General features: G+C 41.4%; 1 long non-coding RNA gene across 1 annotated transcript; it reads right to left on the reverse strand.

Annotated features, from left to right (window-relative positions):
- Positions 1 to 4723: 4723 nt before the first annotated feature.
- Positions 4724 to 6707, reverse strand: LOC105857280 (uncharacterized). The gene is made up of 4 exons (XR_012921471.1): positions 6425 to 6707; positions 5526 to 5659; positions 5132 to 5248; positions 4724 to 4869 (listed from the first exon to the last, which is right to left on the reverse strand). It is a non-coding gene; the product is annotated as an uncharacterized LOC105857280 (long non-coding RNA).
- Positions 6708 to 15185: the final 8478 nt, after the last annotated feature.

Here is a 15185-nt window from a genome sequence, read left to right on the forward strand (position 1 = left end):
TAACAGACGTTAACAAAGCACAAGGCTTCCTTTGTTTGTTCTTTTCCAATCCATGATGTGTATGCATGTTGTCCTATAGGTTGAGTTTGAATAACACTTCCTGCCACTCCCCAGCCCGCCTTTTAGGTTTCTTTTTAAATGCTGGTGCTTCAGAGAGGCCTTCCCTGAGCAGCCCGTGGGCGGTACATAAAATACGTCCCATCACCATCATTCTTTATTGTTTTGTTTTTGTATTTTGGTAGTAGATACCACCCCTGATGTGATGAGTGTATGACACTGTGCCGTATATGTATACACACACACACAAATAATCTTTTTGTTGCTTGTCTCCCTAAGATAAGCTGGGACTTTGTTTTGTTCATTGCTGTTTGTTCAATGCAAGAGTGGTGTCTGGTAATAAATAAGTAAATAAATATTTGCCTTTTATAAATATGTATTGATCCTCAATAAATATTTTATTGAAGAATGAGTATACATCTCTGGCAACCACTTCAGTTTGATCGCCTCCACAGACAACAGCACACAAGTTCTCAAAATATCGCATTCTATGTTAAGAATCCATTTTCTCCACTTTCACTGAGCACCTCCTGTTTTCCAGGAGGTGTGATTCAAAGAATAAACTACATGGCGAAGTCAACAAGTGGTAAGGAGGCAAAAGCAGTTAACATTTGTACCTGCAAATGGGAAAAGATTCAGCATGATTGGGAGGCTGGATTTTATTGTTTCATAACATTTTGGCTGCAATATTGAAGCATTAAGAGAGTAGTTCCCTTAACAATAGAGTTAATTCAGTTTCACCTTAGCCCAAATGATTACAACTTATTATGTTAAAAAGTTCGCTTAATGATTTTCCTTCTGTGAAATTTAAAATGAAAGAAGATTCTGATCATTTGTCTGTCCCCTTGGTCAGCAAGAGTAGCTACAGTAGCTCTCTAGAGGAAGAAGGAAGCTTCAAAACTTACAAAGTGAGTTGGGGCCACCTTTCAGATGGCCCCAACCCCTGTGCAGGCCCGAGTGGGACTCTCTGAATGCAACCTGTGACAGAATGCACATGTGACTAAGGCTTGACAATCCCAGCTGCTTCAGCTCTTGGCTGGCTCTGCCAGGTGTGGTAATGTTTGTCCCATAGTGAGCTTCTTCAAGGCAAGGCTCAGTATCTATTTATTACTGTATTCTCAGAACCTGTTATAATGCCTGGCACACAACAAGCACTCAGTAAATGTTGAAATCCAAATCCTTTTTGTTCCCACAATTATCGTCCTAGTTCAAACCTTTATTGTCTCTCACCTTGTCTGTTGCAAGAACCTACTTAGTGGCCTTGGTCCAGTCTTCCTTTCCCCAAGCATTGACCAAACAGCCAGCAAGATTAACTTTGTAAACACAAAAAGTATACTAAAGAACAGCCAGGGACTCCTTCATGGAGTCGTGAGGAACACATGAAGGCTTTTACCTTTCCTTCCGGTTTCACCCTCTTCTATTCCCACCCTTTTCCTATTTCCCCCAACCAGATGATGGGTGACAAATTCCTAGGTGCACTGAATTACCGTGAGTTCCTAAATATGCTTTGCACTCTTGAATGTTTGTCTTTAGGTAGATTAACCTCCATTTGGATACCTCCTACTCATCCTTCAAAACTCAGTTCAAACTGCACCTCCTCTGTGAAAACTTCCATAACTATCTTAGTCAAAACTCAACCTCGCCCACTCCTTTGCTCTAGGCCTTTCTTTAAATCTCCATTTTGATATTTAACTAATCTTTTTTTTTTTTTTTTTTTTTTTTTTGAGACAGTCTCACTCTTTTGCTTGGGCTACAGTGCCGTGGCATCAGCCTAGCTCACAGCAACCTCAAACTTCTGGGCTCAAGCGATCCTCCTGCCTCAGCCTCCCAAGTAGCTGGGGACTACAGGCATGTGCCTGTAGTTGTAGCCTATTTTTAGTTGTTTGGCTAACTTCTTTCTATTTATAGTGGAGATGGGGTCTCGCTCTTGCTCAGGCTGGTCTCGAACTCCTGAGCTCAAGCAATCCTCCTGCCTCGCCTCGGCTCCCAGAGCGCTAGGATTGCAGGCGTGAGGCACTGGGCCCGGCCGGTATTTAACATCTTATTCCACAAATGTGCATGTGCAAGAAGTGATACTTATTATTATTCTCTGTCGTCAAGACTGACTTCAAACCACCTCCCCAAGTGCTGGTGGAAAGTAATCTCGGTCATTGTGGTCTTTCCTGCCCCACCCCCGCCCAGGCTCCTTTAGAATATTCACAAGAACCTGGGATTTCAGGAGAGCAGGGGTAGGACCCCTTCGTTCTCAGAATCTAATTGTCAGTGTCAAAGCCTGCTGCTTGCTCCTTGCCATCTCTGTCACTTTCTGGGTAGGAGTCTTTGCCGATGTGGGAGCTCAAGGCCCTAGGGACACCGTGTCCCCATCCCCTCTGGGGCTTTGCACACCTGTGACCCCACTGCCTTATTGCTTCTGCTTCTAATCCTTGCACCTCTCTCTCTCCTTTCCAATGTTAGAGAGGGTTACAGGGACCAGGTAGCAAACCTAAATGAGTGATGTGGGCATACAGAATGGTAGGGACCCAGGTGAACTGGACGTCATGGACCCTTTAAAAGGGACAGACGTTACTCAACTCCAACCAATAGTAGCCCGGTGAAAATGTAGGCCCAGTATTGGGAGATCATCTAAGTTTTCAGGAAAAGCTGAAATCTAGATTTTATGTGAACTCTACTTTCAAAAGGTTGGCAACTATTTTTAAAGACTTCAAAACACTATTCATTGTAAATGAAATATGTCTATGAAAGTATTATTCAGCCTGGAGAAGGCTACTTTGAGACCACTGCTTTAAAGACGGAAGAAAAAAAAAAAAAGGCAGGGGTGCTGGCAGGAGGTTTCCATCAAAACTCCCCTGAAGCAAGTAGTCCCAGAGCCATTCTCGAAAATAGGTGGAGGGAAAAATGCAATAAGAACAGACACAGGTTAATGTCTCAGTAAATTATCCTGTCACGTTGAAACTCTTCCAGTTGTATTGTAATTAATTGGGTACGGCTATGGACGTCCTAACGCTGCTGTCCCGAAGACTGGCACCAGCCTGTGCTTGGCCCTTGTTGTTGCCTGTCAGACTGTTTACTTGTTTTTAGCTCCTTCTCAAATTTCCTTTATGACTCTCCCAGACCGCTCTCCCCCACTTACCCCAAGACTTCGGCTTATCTCCAGACTCCTCACTCTCAGAAAGACCCCTACTCTGCCCCATGGGGCAAAGTCTCCCTAACTCTCAATTCTTCCTACCTCCCTCCTCCTACACCCTCACTTCCCCGCCTACAGCTGCAGAGGGAAAAATGGCCCCCTCTTCCTGCTCCAAGCCAACGCTGCCATTTGTGCCATCACTAATGTATTAAAACTATCTGCTAAAGCTTCAATGCCCTCTTCATGTGGTCAGTCTGGATCTCTGTTAAGGGAGATCTGATGTTCATTCATCGCCGCATTCCTGGAGTCTAGTGCACTGCCTGGGGCACAGAAGAGGATCAGTAAACATTTATTGAGTAAATGCCTTTTTTTAATATCTAGGGGCATGCCAGTGCTTAAAAAAGTTTCTAGAGACGAGAGACAACTGTTGAAACCTGAGGCTTCATAGGCTATTGATCTAGAGAGAGTGGTTTCCCCTGACTCTGTGTGGGCTAAATTTGGAGGGGATAATCCAGGAGGGAATGTGGCTGGCAGGCTGGGGAGTTTCTCCCGGGTCAGGTCGGTGGCATCCAGCTGTGAGTTTGCTGTATGAATACCTCCGATCTGTCCTCTCTGGTTACTTCTGGGGAGACTGGCCTTCTGGTACTGGCTGAAGGGAGCAAGGGAACCTCCATGGCCATGTCACTTTGCTCTCTGTCCCCTTAGGTTTGTTTCTCCCATAAAGGCACCATTAGGAGATTGTCTTTTGGGGAAATACGGATAAGCACCAAGCCCTGTTACTTGTATTATTTCAAGGCATTTTTTTCCTCTTCTTTTTTCCTTCTGACTTTTAAACGTTAAAAAAGTGTTTTGATGCTATTTTAAAATCCATGTAAATCAGTTTATATTTATCTTTAATCCTACTCTCATGTTTTAAACAAGTATCTCATATCCTGTTTTATTTCTTACCTTATTACCCTGTTGACTTATTTAGAATATCTGTTTTAAATTATTTCATAACTGAGTCTACCTCATTTTAATTTTAACCTTAGGTATTTTAAACTTCCAGTTTTCTTTTTAAATTTGTCTCCTGATAATGATCTAACACTTATTTTCTAATCTTTATTCAGCTTATCTTATAGCCCATATTGTACTTCTGTTTGAGTTTTTTAAAAAAAAATAATTCTCCTGGCTTACTATTCCTTTAAGATTTTTAAGTTCTTATTTCTTAATGTATAGCTTTAACTTGGTTTAAAGTCCTCTAGTGTCATTTAGCATCACATTTTAATCTTTTATTCTCTCTTCCTTTTTGACACCATTACTTTTCTATTTTTTCTCTTATTCGTGAATCTGTCAATCAGTCTAGTTCAAATCAGGAAACCTTCTCTGCCCCTGCCTTCTTTCTCCCAGCCCCAACTATAACTACATTTTTTTCTTGCATTAATGTTGGTTTTTGACACAACATCCTATAAATCTTTATTTTCATATCATATGGTTTGAAATCCATAATCTGTCATTGTTTTCACTAACTTCTTTTGGTTGCAAGGAACAAACTCATTCAAATAACCGCAAGTGATGGACATTTTATTGTAACATGTACAAATAAAGAAAACCAGCATCTCAGCCACTGGGTAGGCCATCCTGTCAGTCCTATGGGACATCCTCAGGAAGAAAGAGCTGCAGCTGTGGTGGAGTTGAGCCTCACAGGCCTTAGAAGCAAAAAAAAAATAAAATAAAATAAGAGTTCAGAAGCAAATGTAGTATCAATGTGGAAATCTTTATTCTATACCTTGTTGCCACATGTAACCTAACTATATGCGGATTTCAAAAATAAGAAGAGAATCACATGAACATCCAGGAATAGGAAGCAATCCCCCCACAAGGGAAACACCAGCAGGGAGCCCCACATCCCTCCATAGCAATTTTTGCTACAGAAGACAGAGGAGCAAGGCTGAGGCTGTTGATACTCACAAATGTGGTCCGTGAACCAACCAGCAAGCATGAGCTTGTCAGAAACACAGACTCTCAGTTGCCACTCCAGATGTATTGAATCAGAATCTTCATTTTGACCAGATGTACAGATGATTCCTGTGCACATTAAGGTTTGAAAAGCACCAGTCCATATAGTCCCGAGGGAAAGAAAACTGTGATGCAATTTTTAAAAACCCACCCAAGGAGTTTCTCTAGTATAAAGGCAACAAATTAACATTCTCAAAGTTGAAAGAACTAAAGCGGTGGTTCTCAACCCAACCTGCTCTTTAAATTTGCGCACAACTTTCTTTGGTCTTTTTCATTTTTTTCCTAAGAGAACCTGTTCATGTAATTTCTTTGAGATTGAAGACATTAATTTGCATGTTAGACTCACTTGAGGAATCACACACTGTTAGATGGATTTTACCCTCAGAGAACCTGATTGAATTGGTCCGGGATGACAACCAAAGGCATTAGCTTTTCACAAGCTCCCAAGTCCATCACAATATGCAGCCAATGTTGAGAATCCTGGAATGGAGGGAAACCAAATCCATGAACCTTTCTTGAAAAAGTTACTGAAAGATGGACACCAGACAACAAAGAAATAAATCAAAATTAAGAAGTCGGAAATGAAGAAACTATGGTAAGAGGTAACAAATGAATCCATTTAAAAACAAACTACAGTGGCTGGGCACAGTGGCTCATGCCTGCAATCCTAGCATTCTGGGAGGCCGGGCGGATTGTTTGAGCTCAGGAGTTCAAGACCAGCCTGAGCAAGAGCGAGACCTCATCTCTACTAAAAATAGAAAGAAATTAATTGGCCAACTAAAAATATATATAAAAAATTAGCTGGGCATGGTGGCATATACCTGTAGTCCCATCTACTTGGGAGGCTGAGGCAGGAGGATTGTTTGAGCCCAGGAGTTTGAGGTTGCTGTGAGCTAGGCTGATGCTATGGCACTCTAGCCCAGGCAAGAGTGAGACTCTGTCTCAAAAAAAATAATAAAATAAAAAACAAACTACCACTAAATAACTTGGAATTTTGGTTAAAAAATACGATTGGGGCTTTAGGAGGCAAATTTGTTTGCCTCATAAAGTTGTTGTCTACCTCCTAGATTTCTATTTATGTTTGGTACACACCCTTGCTAGATCTGTTATTTTCTGGGTTTTACATCATTGGTTCTCTGGGTTTCAAAACTACTGATGCTTGCTCCGTGTTCCTTCTTTTATCCCCTTCACCCCTGACAGGCTTCCCCTCAACTGGGAGACTTGACAAGGGAGATTGTGACTTACCTTGGCAATCTGCTCTCAAACTGGGTTTCTAAAAGACAGCCAGAAACAGGGCTTAGGACAAGCCTAGTGCTATTGGATTAGAATTAGAGGGCTCGGTATGGATGGTCTCGGGATTTCATTGATATAATCTGCACAGCTCCCGTCTCTCCGGGGCCCTGCCTTGCAGACTCCAGCCCTTCAGTGCCCAACCTCTGATCTCTTCCTCCTCTGCTCAGAGGGACTGTCGTGCTCTGCTTGGATTCCGGTCGCTGCACTGCAGTCAGGAAAATTTCGCCAGGCAGAGAGCCAAGATTATCATGAGGTTTACTTCTTATATTTCTCTGTCTTCAGGGATCGATTGCAGTCTTGCGTCGCCTACTCTGCCTTGCTTGTTCTCCAGTGTCTGAAAACACTTGTCTTTGATATCTTGTCCATTTTTACCACTAAGGCAAGAAGGCTAGTACCAGATACTCCACCACAGACAAAAGTGGAAGTGGTGGGCTACATATTGAATAATAGTATTATATTACTGTTAAATTTCCTGAAATTGGTCATTGTCCTATGGTTATGAAACTACTGCTTGTTCTTAGTATATACATGATGAAGTATTTAGGATAAAGGGTTATGATGTCTGCAACTCACTCTCAAATGGTTCAGTCCAAAAAATAATATGAATAGCAACAATATGGATATGTATATTTCTAAAGGGAGCAAGAGAGATATTGATAAAGCATATATGGAAAATGTTATCAGTGGTGAATCTAGATGAAGTGTATATGAGGATTGGTTGTAGGATTTTTGTAACTTTTCTATAATTTTGAAATTTTTTCAAAATAAAGAATAAACTAAGCATCCTCTTGAGTGTGGACTGGGCTTAGTGACTCACTGCCAAAGGTTAGAGTGGAAAAAGCTGGCAGACCGAGTGATATGATTCACATCACCAGTTAGATACATCATGTGGCTGTCATGTACCCACATGGATATTATGTGATGAGAAGGGCACTTCACCTCTGTGGTTTTCTCACTCGAATTTATAACGCAAATTAAGAACAAATGGGTGTCCTTAATATACCTTTCCTTAAATGCTTTTTCAAATTGGGTAAATATTAGCCATTTCATTTCTACCTAGATAAGTAGCATCTCTCTCTAGAGAAATGAAGATGATATGTGTTTAGCAATTTTATTCTAATTTTATAATCCAGAGAAATTTATGACATTTTTCTAATACAGTGATTTTTCTTTTTATGTGTAGTCCTGTTTTGATATGCAAACTCCAGTGTTACTTACTGAATGCCGTTCATAACATTTGAGGAAGGAAGAAGGAAGAGGAAAACCTTGAAGTGTGAGAGGGATTCAACCTGCCTGGCTTTGAAGATGGAGGAATGGGGCCAGTGCCGATGAAGGTAGGAATCTTCTAGAAGCTGGGAGCAGCTTCCAGCTGACAACAAGGAAGCAGGGACCTCAGGCCTACAAAAAAGCCTCCCTTAGAGCCTTTGGAAAGTAATGCAGACTGCTGTCACCTGGATTCTAGTTTGGTGTGAGCCACGCTGACTCTCTGGCCTGTAGAATTGTAAGGTAATGAGTCCATATTGTTTTATGCCACATGGAGTGGATATGGGAGTTCCTCCTATATATACTAAGCCATTAAGTTTGCGATTATTTGCAATGGCTGCAATAGAAAAGTAATACAGCAGGCTGCAGCAAAGACTTGAAGGAGGTGAGAGAGGGAGCCTGGAGGAGATCAGGGAAGAGCATTCCAGGCATAGAGAATGGAAGTGCAGAGGTCTTGTGCTGGGAGCATGTGAGCATGGCTGAAGAACAGTGAGGAGCCAGTATGTCTGATACAGAGTGAGCAAGGGATAGATTTGAAGGCAGCCATACCAGAACAAGAAGATTTGCCTTCCCTGTAGTAAAATCAGACTGACTGAACTTCCCTACCCAAGCTTGGAGGAAGATAGCCACCTTGATCTTTTTCTGATTGAGAAATGAGGTGCTCAGCCCACAGTCCACCAGTGCCTAACTCCATTCACCTGGATGGTGGTTTGGGAGCACGCTCGTTGTTTGGCTGCTTTACCAGGGAGGCCACCGTCCTATGTGTGGGCTCTGCCTGGCCATCCCCAAGGCTGCCCAGCTTCCAGGAGCCGCTTATCAGACCAGATGAGGTGGCTTGCCTTGGCTCTGGCCCCTTTGAAGGTCAGCATGCATGGCTATATCCTTCGTAACCAGTAATCTGTCAGATACCTGCTTTTTGGAGAACTGCCCTTCGGCAATTAGGATTCCTTTCCTGGAAGGCTGGTTCCAGCAAGAGCCCCGATGTGCTGGGTTTTCTAGTAGGATTCAGCGTCAGCCTGGAAGACATCTGGATTTTTCAATACTCGACTTGCCACATGCATGGTTTTAGCCATTTTATTTTTCCAGCTGTTGGGGAATATATATTTTGTCAGATCTAACGGTGGCTGGCCATGTCTGCATCTGTCAAGCTCCAAAGCACTGCTACCACGCAGCAGAGACCACGTTTCGGGAAATGTTTTCCTACAGTTCTATCTGGGTCTACGATAAAGTGGATGTGATTTGTCTTAACATTGACAGTTTCTGCCCAAGGCACATGCGCTTGGTTTGGAGTGAATGAGCCCTCTGCTTTTTCCCTCATGGGAGGGAGTGTGTGCTCTCCAGTTTGCATGGAGAACAAAGTCATCGAACTAGAATAGGACAAAAAGAACGCCGCTTAATTTGCATTTTCGAAATGTCCCCAAAAGTTCTCACTTGCAGTACTTCTGATGTGCTTGTTATTTATTGTTCCTGTTCTTGAAGTCGATGTTGAGGGTGGGTCATAGGGCCCTGGTTAATTATTACTTCGAGTATCCCCAGTACCTAGCACCGTGTCTGGCATTCAGTAAGTATTTTTAAAACTCATTCGCTCAACCATCCACTCATAAAGTGATATGGCCCTTCGCCAATTTTTATGTCTCTAAATAGGAAACAGGTAAAATTTGGTGGAGCTCACCATTTATGATGTACTTGAGAGCAATATTGCACCTTTCACTTCATGGGTTGAAAATATTTTGGAGGGAGTTTTATCTCATGAGAATAATATATTCTCCATTCATTAAAAACTGATAGTAAATTAACTACAGAAACTTAAATAAGTTTTAAAAGTGAGCCTGAAGGGAGAAACTGATGAGACATTTTATCATGTTTTATAACTGAAAAAAAAGACAAAACAAAAACCAGTCTTCTAGATGGATACATTCAGTACTCTGTATGATTGCAGACATCAGCTGAGCTCTTAATACTTCCCCGTGAAATCTGCCAGTCTTATGAGACCGGGCAGCACAGTGTCTCAGGACCAACTCCGGGAAACAAACTCTGACAGGCATCTACACAGGTTATTCCCTTTCTTACACTGCACAGTTTCCTTTAGAGATTCTGCTGCCCTCCTGTCATCAGACCTTCCAAAATCCATAATAAGCAACAGGTTATTAGATAAAACTAGTGGAATAAGCCTGAAAATGACATTTCCCCCCAGAAGCAGAGATGTTTGTCCTCTAGGAGTGTCTTAGTCAGCTCAGGGTGCTATAACAAAATACCATAAACTGAGTGGCTTAAACAACAAACATTTATTTCTCACAGTTCTGGAGGTTGGAGGTCCAAAACTAGGGGCCCAGCAGGGTTGGGTTCTTCATGAGGGATCTCTTCTGGTTGTAGACTGCCGACTTCTCATTGTATCTTCACATGGCAGAAGGAGGGTGAACCAGCTCTCTGGGGCTTCTTCTTATAAGGGCACTAATTCCATTCCTGAGCACCTCACCCTCATGTCCTAATTATCTCCCAAAGGCCTCATGTCTAAATACCATCACATTGTACTTCAATGTATGAATTTTAGGGAGACACAAATATTCAGCCCATAACAGGGAGGATAGAAGATCCTTATCTTTTGATCTTCTGGACCTTGGCATCTTGGACAGATGGTATTTGCTTATTAAACCTGGGGGGGATCTCCATGTAGAGCTGAGTATTCTTGACATATTACTTTAAGGACATTGCTTACATCCAAATGAACTCTCTCCAATGTTCATCTTCAACAGAGAAGACATACCCAGATTATGCAAATCCTACATGTGGTCTAGATTCTAAAGGTAATGTATCCAGACTGTGCAAATGCAGTAATTATGGTGCAAATTATCATCAAATAATTGTATTCATGTAAAAGCATTGTCAGGGAAGACAAAGCACAGGCAAAATAGGCTAAGGTCCTGACCACAGGACTCTGCCCCATTAAGCTTTGAGCTCAGCACAGATCACTCCATCCTGTTTGAGTATTCCTATTGTAAATTCTACTTAGAGTCAAAAGACCTGAAGTTCAAATCCTGGCTCCACCACCCAATTGCATAAACTTGGGAAAATCACTTATACATCTTTTTATCTGTTTCCTTATCTAAATAATGGGGATGGTGATGAAATAAGGTCCACCTTAAAGTGTGTGGGGTTCAGAGCCTTGTGAGTGTTAAAGCCCTAAACAAACAATCTGTTGTAACTGGTTTCTAGGAGGCAATCTAGCAAAGAGGTCCAGACCATGGAATTTGAAATGGGACAGCCTGGTTTGAGCCTCACTCATCAGCTTTGTGACCTTAACCAAGTTACTTCTCTAAATTTGTGGTTTCTTGTCTGTAAAGAGGATGATTTTAATGAGCGTAGTATCCTCGTAGCATAGAGACAAGAATTATATGACATCGTCTAAAACCTCTTTCATGTCTTTTGGGGTGAGTTCAGTGGTCATGCAATACTGTGGATAGACTAGAAGGAAGAAGGACAGGTGTAGAATCCCTTTGGCATCATGGGTCAGCATGCCCTAGTGGCACCAGGTTCGGTCTCAGGCTGCAGGTCTGTGTTCCCAGGCTATGCTGTATCTCTGTGAGATACAGTGGCCCCAATCTTCCTGCTCTCCCCAGACAATGGCACCAACCTTTGGCCATCACTCACTCACTTACCTGATAGGTTGTAAAACTAGTTTTCTTGGTATCTTGCCACCTAATCAGTTCTTATCTGTATTTTTTTTTCTGGGTCAGAGGATCATGAGTCTTGGGTTCGCTGTGGTCAGAGTCAATAGCTATGTATCAGGAAGTTGCTTTGCTAATGAGATAATTCAAAATTTCTTTGGGAACTTCAATCTGTTGCTAGGTAACAAACACCAGTGCCTGTATCTAGTAAAATCTATGCTGCTCTTCAATTTTTTCAGCTAGAGCAATTGAGAAATGTCTATTTAGGTCCTTTGCCCATTTTTAATGGGGTTTTTGTTTTCTTGCCGTTAAGTTGTTTCTCCATCAAATTAAATGGAAGTAGTGCCTCTAATCACGGAGACCACCCAAAACACCTCAGCAAATGTTCAAATGCCCCCTAGTGGATGGAAATGACTCAGTTGAGAATCACCATCCTGAAGGTTTGTGGTAAGATGAGATAAGAGAAACTTCTTCATTAAGTCTTGCCAGAGAGTCTGGCATTTACAACAGTGGTGTCTTAGCATATTTTTTCATGGAACTTCCAGTTATAAAATTTTTATTTGGAAAATTGTGTTAAAAAATGAGTATAATATTGCAAGCTATGTGTGAGCCAACACATCTGTAGGGCAATGCTATTTATCTTTGCACTAACTGAATAAATTTCCATACCTTTGCAAAAATAGCCATCTTCACAAATTACTATTTGTGAAGTCTAGGCTTCTAGATTCTTGTTCCTATTTAGGACATTCTGATTCTTCAATAACTCAAGCCGACTTGAGTGACCACGTTTGGATTCTGTGATGGTTTATTAATCCCTGGATTTGACAGTTCCCCTCTAAAATCTGCACTCTTCCTTCTCCACTCCCACTACTTCACTTGACCAGCCTTTAAATAAATACATAAAATCTTCACTCTTCCTTCTCCACTCCCACTGCTTCACTTGAGCAGCCTTTAAATAAATAGATAAATAAATAAAATCTGCACTCTTCATGAATTACAAAATTATTATCACTTGACAGCTATTTAGTGGCCTCAGTGAAATGAGTTCTTTCTTTTAATCAAATTTATAGTAGATAAAAATGACTAAGTACTACTAGACTGCACAGAGAAACTATATTTAACAAGATCTTTCAGACTATGTTACTTTGTCACTTCTGAAATGAGCCGTGGAGTGTGAGCAGATAAAACATGTTCACTGCTGTTTCTTTCTTGGCAAAGAAACAACTTACTTAAGTCTTTGGAGTAAGTGGCTCATCCTCTTTCAAAAACATTGCAGAAAAGTAAATTAATTTAAGTTATAAAGCAAACTTCTTAGATAATGTGTATCTCTTCATTTTCTCAGGGTCTCTTGGAGTAATTCGCCCTAACACTGAGGCTTTGGAGCCCCGGAAGGTTGATGGACGGTAGCTGCTGCCCCCTAGTGTAAGATGCCTTGTTACTGCAGACATAGGGTTGAAACAACCGGCCCTCCTCCCCTTGCACTGCTGAAGGAATGGGAAACAAATTAAAGTGCTTTGTTTAAATGATGCAGATAATTGAGAAAGTTATAGTATATTATTATTTCGGAATGAATAGCTAGAATACTTCTTTTGTAATTTCCTTCAGAAATAGTCATTTATTGTTTTTCTGTCATTACTTGAAGTTTAACTTTCTCATTATCATTTTCTACTTTTCCCACTTGAGGGGCTGGCTACATAATTTGCAGGACCCAGCCGTAAATGAAAATGTGATACCCTTTGTTCAACAAACGGGGAAAATGCCATTAAAGGTACTAAAATACTTTTCCTTTCCTTTTGTAGTCTTTCTCTCTTGTTATGGTGTTTTTTTACTTTGCTATTTAATGTCAACCTAAAGAAAAACGTTGAATTTTAATTATTAGTATAAATTTTACCATGCATCTTTATATTGTGTAATGCCAGTAAGAGCAACTATAACTTGCATTAGGTACAAACATAACTCGTGCTTTGGAATTACCAAAATTTGCATAAATTGTATTTTATCGCTCACATATGTATATATATTTCATTCTTACCAGAACAGTGGAAATGCTGCACAAAACTACTTCACCTGTTTTTATTTCACTTTTCTTTTTTTTTTTTTTTTGAGACAGGCTCTCACTTTTCTTGCCTGGGCATGAGGACAGTGGCATCTCACTTCTTGATTTGTGTGCATTCGATCAACACTCCCAACCCTCGGCTTGCTGATGAGTAAGGCAGCACTGTAAGGAAAAGGGACCATGGGGTGCCCTATCTTTCCCTTTCTTTCTATGTCAAAATGTTCAGCACAAGTGGTTGCCTGAGTAAGAAAGGAGGTAATAGATTTCTTAGAACAGCATTGTCTTCTGTGTTAGAAGCAAGTTTTGGTTCAAAAGGAAAGAGTGGCCTCTTGGGTTCTCGATGCTCCCTCTTGCTCAGTTGTAGATGTAACTTGCTCGCTTCATGTGTGCTTTGAGTCTCACTGGACTCCATTGCACTATGGGCTCCTGGAATTCTGTGCTCGTGACATGCCATGAATGCTGTAATATATGCAGATGGGAGGTAAGGCATGCAGACATGCATGTCACATATATGCATCTCTTCTACTCACACAGGCGATCCATTGTCCTAGCAGACTTCACTTATAAAACACAAATTCAAAAATGAAATTATTAAGGATTTCATGATGCTGACAGCAGAGTATTCAATCAAGCACCACGGCCCTTCTGAGTTCAGGGCCCTGTATAACTGCACAGGGTACATGTAATTCCACAAAAATACAACTAAAATCTGGTTTTGCTTGTTTAGGCTTCCATCAATTCCAAATAGAAATTTAATTCAGGCTCTTTGGAAAAATATGCAGCACTTTTCTTAGTGTGCAGCCACTGGTCAGCAGTTACTCAGAGGCAGGGGCGGCTCAGGTGGGATTCTGTTGGGAGAGCCCTGTGCTCGTGTCTTGGCCTCCAAGAGCACCCTGACTCGCACTCTGGTTTGAGAGCAGAGCCATCGTTTCGAGGTGGGGATAGAGGTTGTTAATGTAGAAATCATGTGAAAGTGTTTATTACATCAAATGGGGTGTGTACGTTTTAAACGACTGGAAAACTGAAGGATGTTTGCTGAGAAGAAACCAGAAAGGTTTTCCGACTCCTTAGCAGAAACATATGGCAAGAGGCAAAGTTAAGTTCACTTCTAAAACTTGGTACTTAAGAGTAGACAAGTACTAGGGGTCCTTCAGCTTAACTTTCCGAAAAAGGTGTCTATGGCTGCTAGGAGGACTGATTTCTTGTTGAAAATTAATTTACCAAAGATTCAGTCAAGATGCATTTGCTCTGTGAGCGCTCAGTGAACAGGGGAGGAGGGAGTCTAAAGGTAGAAGGCGAAGTTCCTGCCTCCGGGACCCACCTGGTTTGGATGATCAGGACAATATCCATGAAATAATAAGAAAACAGTAGAAGATCCAATTTCATTTTCTTTTACTGGTTTAATAATAAATTTCTGTTTTATTCAATGTAGACAAAAAGAATTGGGAGGGAGTTAAACCACTTTATTGAGAGGAATTGGGGACAGGAACAAAGAAGGGTGTAGGATGATGAGATCCAATGTCTTCGGCCAGGCCAGGACCTCCCAGGCTTTGCAGAGGCTGAAAAGCTAGACAAAAATGTTTAAAGCCACATCTCAGTTTCCCGTGTCTTCTCAAAGGGAATCCTTAACCTTGTTTGAGCTTTTCTTGGTGACCAACACTAATTGGCGTTAGCCTGTTAGAATTTTAAAATTACTTCTTTTCTCCTCCCCTTTGTCCTCCTCCCGTGT

This window comes from Microcebus murinus, chromosome 10 (genome assembly GCF_040939455.1).
Source record: "Microcebus murinus isolate Inina chromosome 10, M.murinus_Inina_mat1.0, whole genome shotgun sequence".
NCBI lineage: Eukaryota > Metazoa > Chordata > Mammalia > Primates > Cheirogaleidae > Microcebus > Microcebus murinus.